The sequence below is a fragment of the Vidua chalybeata genome, chromosome 1 (assembly GCF_026979565.1).
Source record: "Vidua chalybeata isolate OUT-0048 chromosome 1, bVidCha1 merged haplotype, whole genome shotgun sequence".
Lineage (NCBI taxonomy): Eukaryota > Metazoa > Chordata > Aves > Passeriformes > Viduidae > Vidua > Vidua chalybeata.
Window position 1 is genome coordinate 114,569,487 of NC_071530.1, and position 12,407 is coordinate 114,581,893.

The 12,407-nt window shown below is 42.1% G+C and overlaps 1 protein-coding gene across 5 annotated transcripts in view; it reads left to right on the forward strand.

Annotated features, from left to right (window-relative positions):
- The first annotated feature begins 1,392 nt into the window (after nt 1-1,392).
- LYN (LYN proto-oncogene, Src family tyrosine kinase) overlaps nt 1,393-12,407 on the forward strand; it is a 50,061-nt gene continuing 39,046 nt past the window's right edge. For 2 of the 5 annotated variants that reach the window (XM_053951041.1, XM_053951079.1), the window contains exon 1: nt 1,762-1,925. The gene's annotated coding sequence lies outside the window, so the exon portion shown is untranslated. Of the gene's footprint in view, nt 1,476-1,639; nt 1,712-1,761; nt 1,926-12,407 lie in introns of those variants that run through there. The other 3 variants (XM_053951062.1, XM_053951071.1, XM_053951053.1) reach the window with 3 other exon arrangements.

The window sequence follows — 12,407 nt, forward strand, 5'->3', positions numbered from 1 at the left end:
TTCATTTTATTGCTGTTTTTTTTCTTATTGTTATTGTTATTATGAAATATCTTTACCTAAGTTGGGGGAGGGGAAAAACATTTACCAACTTTTTATTAATAGGTCTTGAGGAATTCCTTATTGTCTCACCTTACCATACTTTTAGAGGCCGGTCTAATACTGAGTATTTACACATTATTTTAATCATTGATGATACAATTCAAAGAAGACCAGAAACTATTGCCCACTACTTTTCAGAGCTCCACAGATGCCCAGGGACATCTGGGACTGATTAAGAAATGTGACAGATTATGATCTCACTGATTCTATAGACTGAGTCTTCTAGAGGATCAATGCAGAGACCTGTGTGCTGGAGCCAGGGCATTGGGACGGGACTGCAGCACACAGCAAGCAGAGTGCAGTGATTGTGCCAGCTGCGCATCGCCAGGAGTGACAGGCCTTTACATCAGCACCAAAGATCTATAAGTCCCATTGACATTAATCAGGTTCTCCTCATAAACCAAACAGGGGGTGAGCTGCACTGAGGTATTTTCAGCTAGTTGGGTGTCCTGTTAGAAGTCCTCACCAGCTCCCGAGTCCAGTCCAACCCACAATTAGGCTGTACTGGTGGACTTTGGGAAAGTGTATGGAGGTGCCTTTGAGTGTCTTGCATCTTGTAACACTTTGACTGTTTCTCAGACTTGATCCATTATCTAAACACTTTTACATGGAAAGCTGAAATGCTTTTCATTTGAAATTCTGCCTTAGAAATCTCCATGACCTGAACTCACCCACGTGGTCTGGCAGTACACACATGACACTTGACTCTAGTTCTTGTAAAGCTTTTCACCTGCATCCTCTGGCTGTTATGTCCATGCATTCATATTTCCTGTTTTGCTGACCTGTGAGATTTTTATTTCACTTTTCACCAGGCTAGTAAATCATTCTTGAAAGAAAAGAAACGTTGAAAGATAAGCTTACTTGTTTTTTTTTTTTCTCTCAACCAAGCCTCCAATGGACCTTAGAAGCTGTTTACAGTGGGTTTTTGAAGTTCAAATTTTTTTTGGCTGTTGGTGGAACAAGAGAGCTTTTTTTTTTTTTTTTGCCTCTCAGACTAACAGGGTTTTATTTAGCTGTAACTTTCAGAGGCTCATGACGGCTCGCTCCCCTCTGAGTCAGCTCGGCGGGGCTGTCCCCCGACACCCCGCCGCAGCCCCTGCCCCACCTCGTCCCCGGCACAGCCTCCAGCCGGAGGAGCTGCAGCCGCCGGGCCGGGGCCGCCCCCCGCTCTGCCGCTCGCCCCGCTGTCCGCCGCATGCAAATGTTGCCCGGCAGCAGGAAGTAAGCGGGCTGCGAGCCTCCCGCGGGCCGCGCCCCGTCCGCGCAGCGAGAGCAGCGCTCCGGCCCCGCCGCTCGGCGCCCGGGACAGCCCGCTCCGCGCCCCGGCGCGCACCCTGCGCTTCGCTCGCTGCCGCTCAACTTGCGCACCCGGGACAGTAAGTGCCTTCCCCCGGGAGCGACGGGGGCCGGCGGTCCCGGCTCGCCCCGCTTCTCCCGCGGGGGCTGCCCGGCCGCGCTGCCTCCGCGCCCCCGCCCCGCCCCGCCCCGCCCCGCCCCGCCTCGGCGCGGCGCGGTGCGGTGCGGTGCGGTGCGGAGGGAACAGGCGCTTTCTGGGCGGCTCTCCCTCGCTTCTGCCCCCGCAAGGAGGTGCCGCTGCCGCTCGACCTGCCCGGTAGGACTGGATGGGGACTTAAGGGAAATAACCGCGTTTGGGATAAAATAATCGTTCTCAATAGCATGATTTATCTCATACCCCTTTGCCTGGCTTCTGCTGTGATCCAGAGGGCTCGGGTGCCTTCTGGCTGTTTCGTGCCTGGGAGCGTGTGAAATTACCTGGTTTAAGTCCGCAGTCGGCGTTTCGAGCCAAAACGATAGCCTTGACTGAGGTGAGGTGATGTGATCTCTGGGTGTCCCTTCTTACACTGTTTTTTTTTCTAGGAGCATAATTTCTCGTGCGTTCTGCAAGTTAAAGCTTCTTCCTCTTAAGTGTGTGTTCAAATGTGCTTGAAACTAAAAGAAAGATGAGAAAATTGTGTTGTGATGTTCGGTGTGCAGTGTTTCTTGCAGACTGCTATTATAGGTACTGTATTCCTGAGGAGCGGTCTTGAAGGGTTTTCTCCTTACAATTTTAGTTTAGGAGCTGATGCTGTATCTTCAGTAAAGCGGTTAAGAGTTTCCGTTGAAATTGCAGCTTTCAAGTGTTTGCAGTGAATGGGTTGGTACAAACTCATCTTGCTGCCTTGCTCCCCTCTGTTGGCACTAAAGACCAAAGGGATCAACACTTAAAATTTATTTAGCCAGGTCATATTCCCGCGGATACACATAGGAAGCACAAAGCTAGTTTCATCTGAAACCCCTAGTCAATATCCCATCTCCTGCCTTTCATTCCCACCTTTGAAGAAAGAGAAACACTCTGACCAATCTTAATGTATTTTAGGACATCATAGTACAAATTGAAAATTAAAATTTTTAAGCTTGATCCCATCAAGTACCTGTATGACTTTTGCAATTTAGGAATAGTAATGTTAATTGAAAGTGTCTGTGATGTACAAGTGCCACGTGGATAAGTCTGCACTCAACACAGTATCACTATAGAGTTAAAACAAAAAGCAGAAGATACATGTTGAGAAATTGCAAAGCTATGTTGGGAAAACATAGCTCAGTTTTACCAAAAGGAGAGTCAAATTGTGTTTGTGTGGATTGTTTCCAACCCAACACTGAGGACAGAATAGGTGTTATCTTTTTAATACATACTATCAACAGTACTGAAAGTATGGATGAGAAAAAAAATCAAATAGTTTTCTCTGAAAAAGTAGCAACAGGCTAGAAATCAGTTACATACTGTTAATAGGATGTTATGAAACCTTGGAGAAGGGTTGAAATTAATGAACTGTGAGATCAAAAGATGTCTCATTTTATGGATCTTTCCTGAGATTTAAAGCTTTTTTCTTTCTCTGTTTCAACATCGTGAACTACAGACTAGTTAAGAAAGAATTCTTTACTTAATAACATAAAAATCTCTTTTAATTGTGTGCTGTTGAGTTAGATTTTTTTTAACCATGATGACATAGAATGATTATTTGTACAGTAGCTGGCTGACTGTTCTTCTCTATTTTTGAGTAAATAAGAGGTTTCTCCTACAGAAATGTACAGAAGACATGGTAAGGTTTAGGCCTTCCTTTTTAAGCCCCTTGACCAGTGGAGTTGTGCAATGACTTTCTGACAAAGCAATCAATTGTGAAACTTTACAACGCAAAGTTAAACCCTGTTGCCTTTAAGTTGTTCAATACTATGGGGTTTGATGTTTCCCTTTTCAAGAGAGTTTCCATAAATGTGAAACTATTCCTTGTAGGTGTTTATGAATAGATAAGTATTTATGAATGTATAAGCAACTATTTCATAGTATTTCCCCCCACCCAGTTTATCTATGTAATTGAAGTGACCTCTCTTCTTATGGCATTTTTGACTCCTGTAAGCTACATGGCATCACAGAACAGCAAGTGTTGAGGGAAACAATTCCTGTGACAGGCAATGAAAACAAGACCAAGGTCTCCTGGCTCAGCTTAGTTCTGTTCTTCTGTGGGGTGTCTCACCAAATCAGAGATGCTACACCTGGCCCTTCTTGTGGGGCACATCAGGGAGCAACATTGGCCTCTCTGTAGTTATTTGGGAAAGTTTAAGTGCTGCCGTATTTAATCTCAGATGTGATTCCATCGCTGTCACAAAAAGGAGATGTTTGCCTACCTCTAATCTGCATGTGATTTTGAATCTTAATAGGAGTCTTTGACATTTTTGGATGAACACATGTTGATCAGGAGACAATTTTTGTTTTTGTCAAAGGGCTAGGTGATCTGGGAAGGGGATGAGATCTTTCCTCCTTTCCATATGTGCATATCCTGAGTAACTGAGTGGCATTTTTTTTCTTCTGTCTAGGGAGTTGTAAAACCATTTTTACTCTTGAGGTTCAGGGAGCCCTTTTCAAAACTGAGTGAACACTGAAGACAAGTACATGGGGAATAACTAACTAACTTACCTAACTAATTAATGGGGTGGGCATTAGGTATAACCTAGGATTCCTAGCAATCTGCTGTGGTAGCATGGCTGTACACAGAGGGGGATGTCTCATGCCGCAGAGATCTCAGAAGAATATGAACCATCATGTGCTAATGCAGGGATGGGAGGAGAATCCGTGAGCTGGGGATCCTGAGGGTTGTGTGAGCTTTATATGCAGGGAATGATACTTCCTTTTGAAGCTATGGAGCCGAGTGTGTAAATAATTACACCAAACCATGTGACTCTGTTAAGCAGCATTTGTTATAATATTGCCTCTGTAGGATTTCCGTCTCTAAGCAAAAAGGCTTCATTCTATAGAAAAACCAGTTTCCCAGCTGAGAATTAGGATTTTTGTCCTCTTGCTCATATTCCTACTTCCTATTTTTCCCATTTATTTCTCTCTCCTCTTTAATGAGAGTGTAGGAATGCTCGACATGGTGTAATAAGAAAGGCTTCCAGACTTGCTAAGCCATACCACAGGAAACTGTAGATAAAAATGTAAAATTGCATTTGTATGAAAACAGTCTTTAATGACGCATGCAGGGCGAAGGAGTCTGCCACCCTGTAAACAATAATGGTGCCTTCTCAAAGAAATCAGCCTGTACTAATAAAAAACAAATGCAATGTCACTGTCCTCAGCGTGACTGTTCCTAGTTTAAACTTCATTGTCCTTCAGGGAAGGATGGAAAGGTCTGTGCTTTCATATTTATTTTTGCTTGATTCAGATACATTTCCTGTTGACATTGTCATTAAATGCTGTAATTTCCGAGACTGAATTATTCACATTTGAGTTCAGCATCTTTCCTGAAAAATGTGGGTTCATGGAACAAAACATGAAGGCAGAACTCATCGTGTGCTGGAAGCATTTCCTCCAAATATTTATGGGATACTTGTATTTGTTTTGTGCCCTAAAGAACTACTCGTAGAGGTAAATAGATCAATTACTTTTGTCAGGCAAATGTCAGAAGAGAAATGGTATTTTGACAGTAACACTTTGCTGGAGAGAAAAGAAAGGAGGACACTGGGGAAAGGTGAAGGGAATAATGGGATAATGGGTAGATCTCATTTCTCTGGTGGGTTAAAAGGGTGGACTAGTTCTGTCCAGGCCAGCCTTTGGTCTCTCTTAGGTCAGCATTGGCTATCTTTTTCAAACTGCTGGCATCTTAAGTATCTACAATTGGTTCCTGTGTTTGCACAGCACACTTGTCTTACATCTTCAGTTCAAAGGACTCCAATGATAAACAGTCTGAACAAAGTGAACTTCTTCTTCTATGGTCTCTGCTGCATGTGGCAGAAGGCTTCTTCTTCCTGTGGTTGACATATTATAGAATTTCTTATTTTAATTTGCAAAGGCCAGCTGTGATAGGAAATAATGCAATCGTAAACTGGAACACGTATTAGTTCACCAAAGGCGTTCAAGTATGGGATGCAGCTACTCTTCTGCAATGGCACTTCTTGCAGTTTTCTCTATTATAGGGGGTTGCTCTAAGTATGGAAATGATAAATTTTTGAAAGGAAAGGACTCCCTCTGGGATGTGCTTTTAACTTCTCCTTTGTTGGTTTAAAAAAAGCAGTTTCAGGAAGTTCATCAAAAAAAGCATAATCTGTTAAGTGGGCTTTCTGATGTGGTATCTACAGTCTATTGCTTTTTTTCATGTTTCCTTCATTAGTTTGTACACACAGGTGTATACAAACTTGTTTAATTTTTTCTTTTAATGAAATCTTATTCGGGTTTTACCTTAGGTTTAAACTGAAGCAATATGGTATCACAGGAATTAGTACAGAAGTATATTTGGCTGCTAAGGCTTTCTCTTTCCATGTATGACTGTACTAGGGTCTTAGAACAAAATTAATACCAAAAGTTAGTCTATGTTTGAGTGAATTGCTATGTAGTGGTAACACATTATAAATCAGTAGGTCTGACCTATGACTAAGTTCTACTGTATTCAGACAAAAAGAATATTTCCTGGTAGTACAAACTGAGCAGGGAAAGATCTGAATAGTAGCATATATATTGCATATATTGAAATTGCCTGCTTCACTGTCCCTTACCAGGATCATGAGGTTTATATTCATTAGATCCAGTGGACAGAAAAGGGTTTTCTCCAGGGCAGCCCCAGCCTTACCATGTGTTTTGATGGATCCTTAAAACCCTTCAGTAAGTACTAAATGCCCTGGGGAGCTGTGATTCAGGTGTGAGTGGACAAGGACAGGAGAACCAGAGTTAAGTGTTCGCTAGAGCTGGTGTCAGTGTCACTGAGGAAGTGAAAGTTTTTGGTAAACAAACAGGAAGGGGATGGGCAGGAGAAAGAGGAAATCCTATATTGGATGTTCTGTGTTTGACTTGTTCAAAATACATTGCAAGGGTCATTTGAATGTGCCGCTGTGATGTAGCAGAATGTGCAAATGGGATTCAAAGTACATTTTTGTAACTCCAGGTTTACCATTGCAAAAGATATGCTGAACTGTGCAAATGCTGGAGGGAAGCATTGCAGCCCGTGAGGGGTGTTGGAAAACCTGCCTTATAAGCAACTCTTCTGCTGGATTGCTGGTGTGGCAATTTGTCTTCCTTTCTCTGTCCAGCTGTACTTGCACTGGCTTCAAGAGAGATTGCAGCAGCTGTCATGACACCAGTGGAGAAGCACCAAGTCATACTGAGGTGAATTCTAAGCCCATTTCTCTTGGAATGTAGATGGCCTGACTGATGGCAGGCAGTAGACAGCCGTGCTCCCACTATGCCTGACCAGGAGAGCTTGGCTCTTCTCAAAATCTCCTGCTAAATTTCCTTGGGAGCAATTCCCCTCCCTCTGCCATAATGCTTACCAGTGTTTCCAAAAAGTTCTTGACCTACACTGCTTCAAATGTCTTCATTAATAATGATGTGCTGTTTGTTTGAGTCTTTTGCTCCCCAATTTCCTGGAAAAATCCATGTTTCAGTCTTTACCCGGGCTGTAGGAGTACTCCCTACCACGATTTCCTTTTTTTCTTCTCCCATCATTCTTTTTTTTTTTTTGGCCAATGTCATTCTGCTGTTTCTCTCTCTCCAGTCTTCAGGACTGTCAGTGTTGTAAACTGTTTATTTCATCTCTTGCTTTCGACGTCTGTGGCAAATTTTGTTTTCCCTTTCTGGAAGAGCAAGCCTTATCACCTTTCATAGTCCAATTGTTATTTGTCAACTACTTATCAGGGAATACTCATCCAGAAATATGTACCCCCAGCCTCTTGAAGTCCAGTGGAGTACCAGTCTGGCAGGACTGACATGGCCTTCAAGGTATTTTAAGGCTGTTCCTTGTTTAAGGGCAACTTTGTCTTTCTGTAGGTGGTCAGCAAGACTCTTCTGTGTAGAGTACATTTTATGTGTAGATGTAATTGATCTTTAGAGACAGCTAACTGCTGTTTGACACATCTGATTTAAAACTGTGACCTCAAACGAACTTAAAACGGGTTTCTGTCTTGAAAATGGTCAGTGTGGATTATCTCCTGCTGCTTTGTCTGCCCTTCTTGTGATGCTGCTTTGACCTCCTCTGGTCAAGTTTCTTTTCTGTTGCATGCATGTTTTTGTGTGCTGTGTTATGTTGCATGGAAAAAGTTCTTGAGCCAGCATTGACCCTCCTTGTAAACACTTCTGATTCAGGGAAGCAGAGCATGGATTTATCAGCATGTATGCCAGCCTAGGGAGAAGAAATCAAGTCCTGGTATTGTGGGGATGTGGTGCTGAGACAGCAGCTCTTGCTCCAGGAATGATGTTCTGTGCTCACTGGTGTTGGTGTGCCTCATACACTGACCCCTCAGAAAGTGAAACTTAAGAAATTTAGCTTTGAGAAGGCAGTGCAAGTTTAGAAGAACCTAGTTCAATGGAGCTGGCATCAGCAGAAAAGACATTTGGTAGAGTGAACAAGTGGGAGAAGGGTGCTTCAGGTAAGATATTTCTGCTCTTAAGGGAGCATTTAAGCAAGGCTACAAGTGTAAAAAAATGCATCTGAGTAGCTTATTCAAATCACGTGTATTGGACTAGGTTTGGATGAGTGAAAAGGTCCTTTTCCCTACTCCTGCAATAAAAGCAGGTGGTTTGTATGGTATGACACAGGAAAGTAATTTCTCCTTGGAGCATAGAATACATATGTTTGTTACATGTTCTGTATCTTGTCATACTGATTGAGAGTGTGTGCTTTCCTAGGGACTATAATTGTCTCTACCCAATTAGTTATTATCCTTTGCATTCTTATTTGATTTTTTCTCTTTTTATCTTTTTTACTTCTGCAGTCTTCCTTCTTAATTTGTTTCTCAGTATCAACCCCAATTCTGATTTCTTAAGGATTTTGGTCTCCTCTCCTACACCTTTTCTCATATGGTTTGTGTTGTCCTGAGAACTTCCCATGTGTGGCCAAACAATGAAGTCTTACCAGTTGTTAAAGCATCTTCTTTGCACAACACATAATACTATGGAACTAAAATGCAAGCTGTGGACTCATTACTGTTCTCCTGAAACAAACTTGGGTAACCATTGTGAACACTGATTTGGTTTTAGTTCTTGCTTTGAAAAGTAGCTGCATGGGCTGTGAGTGCCGAAGTCACATTTAAACACTGGGGCTTGTGCACAATCTAAGGCAGTTTTTCAAAGTATAGCATAATATGTCCTGCCTGTGAGCTGTATAGTTTTGGTTTATGTGGAGTAACAAAGGTTATAAACTTTAATGAGCAGGCAGTATGGTTGTAATAATAGCACTGTGAAATTCTTGCGATCTGCGGTATGAATGTGAAAATAATTATTGTCATGGTCCTCCAGTTTACCATGAGTCTAAGTCTGCTAGAATTATTGTGAGTGCTGGGCTATTTTGTAAGGTCTGTGTGCTGCCCTTTGTGCAGAAAGTCCTGGTGTGAGTCTCCTGAAGTCTGTCAAGCTCCTGCAAGCTGTGTGCTGTCACTTGCAGGATCAGAGCCCGGTTCAGTGAAACTTGCTATGGTTGTAACTGCTAGGTCTTCCTCTGCTATCAACTGACCACTAAGCAGGACTAGCAACAACAGGAATACTAAGTGCTGCACAGTCCAGTAGTGGCATATTGCAAATACAGAAATGTTGGTTGTTTTTAGAGTGAGAAAACAAGAAATTTCAAGGCAAAGTTAGAATAGTAGCAGAGGTCAAATTATTAGTTTTTGAAAATGAAATCAATTAACATAATGAGCAAATTCAACTTGCATCTTTGAATCGATCCCCAAGCCAGATCTTCTGTTTTGTACAGAATAATTTCTCTCAAATATAAAGGAACTTTAATCAAGTTAATATACTTGCATAGCTGCTGTCCTCGTAACCGTTCATTCTTGCCCCTGAGAAAGATCATCTGCAAAGACATACCCGTGTTTAAAGCTGGAGCAATCCAGTTCTTCCTTAGAACCTTTGAAGCAGGAACAGTCAAGTGAACTGTCACACCAGGTATTTACAATCTTTCTTTCAAAGAGAGCTTTCCAAATTCTCACTCTCACTCCTTTATGAAAATAAAAAGCCTGTAAAATATTTCTAATTTTGGTTAACTTTAGAGAAACTTCTTATTCATGTTCATGTATGTAATAAATGTGAAAAATATGCTTAGAAACTTGGGTGTGAATTCTTATTGATGTTCATTCCGTGACATATTTCCTTCAGTGAGGTATTTTCTTTTACACTCTTACTGCCACCCAAGCTTGAGCATGTAGTTTCACATGACTTCAGTTAGAGCAAGCTTCCCTCTTTACATGACAGGCTTTCACACCCAAATTGGTGAAATTTTGCAGCCCCTCAGGATGTGTTTGGTAGACTTAAGAGAAGTATACTTGTATCTATTAAAATAACCCTCTGATATTAAGGACTTAATGTAATAGCCTCCCAAAATTACTAATCATAGACCTCTTTTAAGTCTTTTTATCATGTTTGCAGCAAACTGTTGGTTCACATGATACCCTTTGGTGCTACACCACATGGGACAAATTGCCAACTGGTATGTCCCTGGTTTAGATTTGTGCCCTTGAAGGAATATAATAACACAGAGTTTAAAGTTAAGTAAAATAATTGAGTTATAAATAGGATTCTGTGAAGTTCCAGAACCTGGAGGATGTTCTTACACCCTTGAAGTTAAGGGAGATTCTGCTGCTTAACATCAGTGAGAACAAGACAAGGTGGTTCCTCCTGTGGATACTTAAGCAGTTAGTGCTGAATGCTGGTGTAGTATCCCTGTAAAGATTAAACAGCAAAAAATTTCATTTCTGCTATGTAATTTAGTGGCACCAGATTTCACACTGATTTTTTTTTTTTAAGAACTCTTGCAGTTTCCTCTTGCAACTTGAGCAAACTTGTCCAATGTTTGCAAACTTTCCGGAGGAACTGTACTCTGAGTGTTAGCTCACATCAGCATGAATGATTTAACCCCAAATTTTTATCTGAGCATAGAATTCGTTCTTGAATCCATATTACATACCCCAGTACAATGTCCTCTGTTTCAGAAGAGTTCTGTGTTTATCTAGTGCTGTACAGCTAATGAAACACAGTACAGTCTGCGGGAAGAGTAACTTTTTTTTTTACAATTTAAATGTGTGCTGGTGTTTGAAGATAGTGAAAAAAATCTGCTTCTCTTTTGTGAAATTCAGTGCTTTAGATGTGCTCAAGACATAATATGATGCTATTATAACAAGAATGCTATGTTTTAGTTGCAAGCTTAGTCGTGAGTACATATCAGCATTCAAACATGGAGTTGACAGCAGATAAAGAAGCCTTCTGACCAATGAAGCAGAATGGCAAATGCAGCATGGGGCAAAGTAATATGAGTTACACAATGGCAAAGCTGTTACTGTTAGGATCCATTGACACAGAAGTCATTCTGCCCTGATTTAGCCATAACTGTCATAATCCATGTTGAAAGTGGATTGTAGCATGCATGAAACCAGGTAAGGTTTATAAAAATTGATTTATACCCTGGCTATATAGTTACCTGAATTTGAAAGAACAAAAGCTAATATGCACTTATGTTCTGCTCCCCATTTCTCTTGTATTAAACACACTGAAAACAGAAGATAAACCCAAAGGAGAAGTGGCATACTTTCTATGAGACCATCCCCAAAACCTTCATCAGGGCTTGCTGGCTGTGAATTTGCTGTCCTCCAGCATGTATTGACATGATGAGGGACTTGGACAGGCTGGATTGATGGCTTGAGGTCAGTTGCATGAGGTTCAACAAATGGTGAGTGCTGCCCTTGGGTAGCACAACCCCACTCAGCACTACAGGTTGGAGGCACAGTGGCTGGAAAGTGGCTTGGCAGAAAAGGACCTGGGGGTGCTGGTCAGCAGCCAGCTGAACATGAACCAGCCAGGTGGCCAAGAAGGCCAGTGGCATCCTGGCCTGTATCAGCAATAGTGTGGCCAGCAGGACCAGGTCAGGGATTGACCCCTGTACTCAGCACTGGTGAGGCCACACCTCAAATCCTGTGTTGAGTTTTAGGCCCCTCACTACAAGAAGGACATTGACGTTCTGGAACAAGTCCAGAGAAGGGCAGCAGAGCTGGTGAAGGGTCTGGAGCACAAAGTCTTATAAGGAGTGGCTGAGGGAGCTGGGGCTGTTTAGCCTGGAGAAAAGGAGTCTCAGAGGAGACCTTATCGTTCTCTGCAATGCCCTGAAAGGAGGTTGTGTGCAGGTAGGCTTTGATCTCTTCTTCCAAGCAGCAAGTGACAGGACAAGAGGAAATTGCTTCAAGTTGTGCCAGGGGAGGTTTAGACTGGATATTAGGAAAAATTTCTTAACTGACAGTGTGGCCGGGTGTTAGAACAGGCTGCCCAGGGCAGTGGTAGGATCTCCATCCCTGAAAGCATGCAAAATACCCCTCTAAATGTGGCAGCTGGGGACATAGTTTGGACTTGATGATCTTTGAGGTCTTTTCCTACCTATGATTTTATGTTGTGGTGATTTCATGATGTTCATGATCTTTGCATTCTATTTACAATATAACAATGGGTTTGAATTACAGGCACACTTCAAAGCAAGAGATCACATCTGAAAAATACTCTTTATTGCCAACAACATAATAACTACTTGAAGGCCACCTTCATAAATAACTATCCTCTCCCCTTAGTCATAGTAGCTCTTAATAATTTGCTTCAGCAAGAGTCCTATCAATCCATTTGTCCAGGTATGTGAAGGCTGAGCATTAAGCTGCTTTACTTGAAGGAGATAAAGGTTTCAAGTATCAGCTGCTACCTGCAAATATACCTTCCTTTACACCTTCTGGAGAAGGCACAGTAACATTCTCCAGCTGAAAAGCTCATTGGGGTGCAGCCTGGTGATGATTGCCCA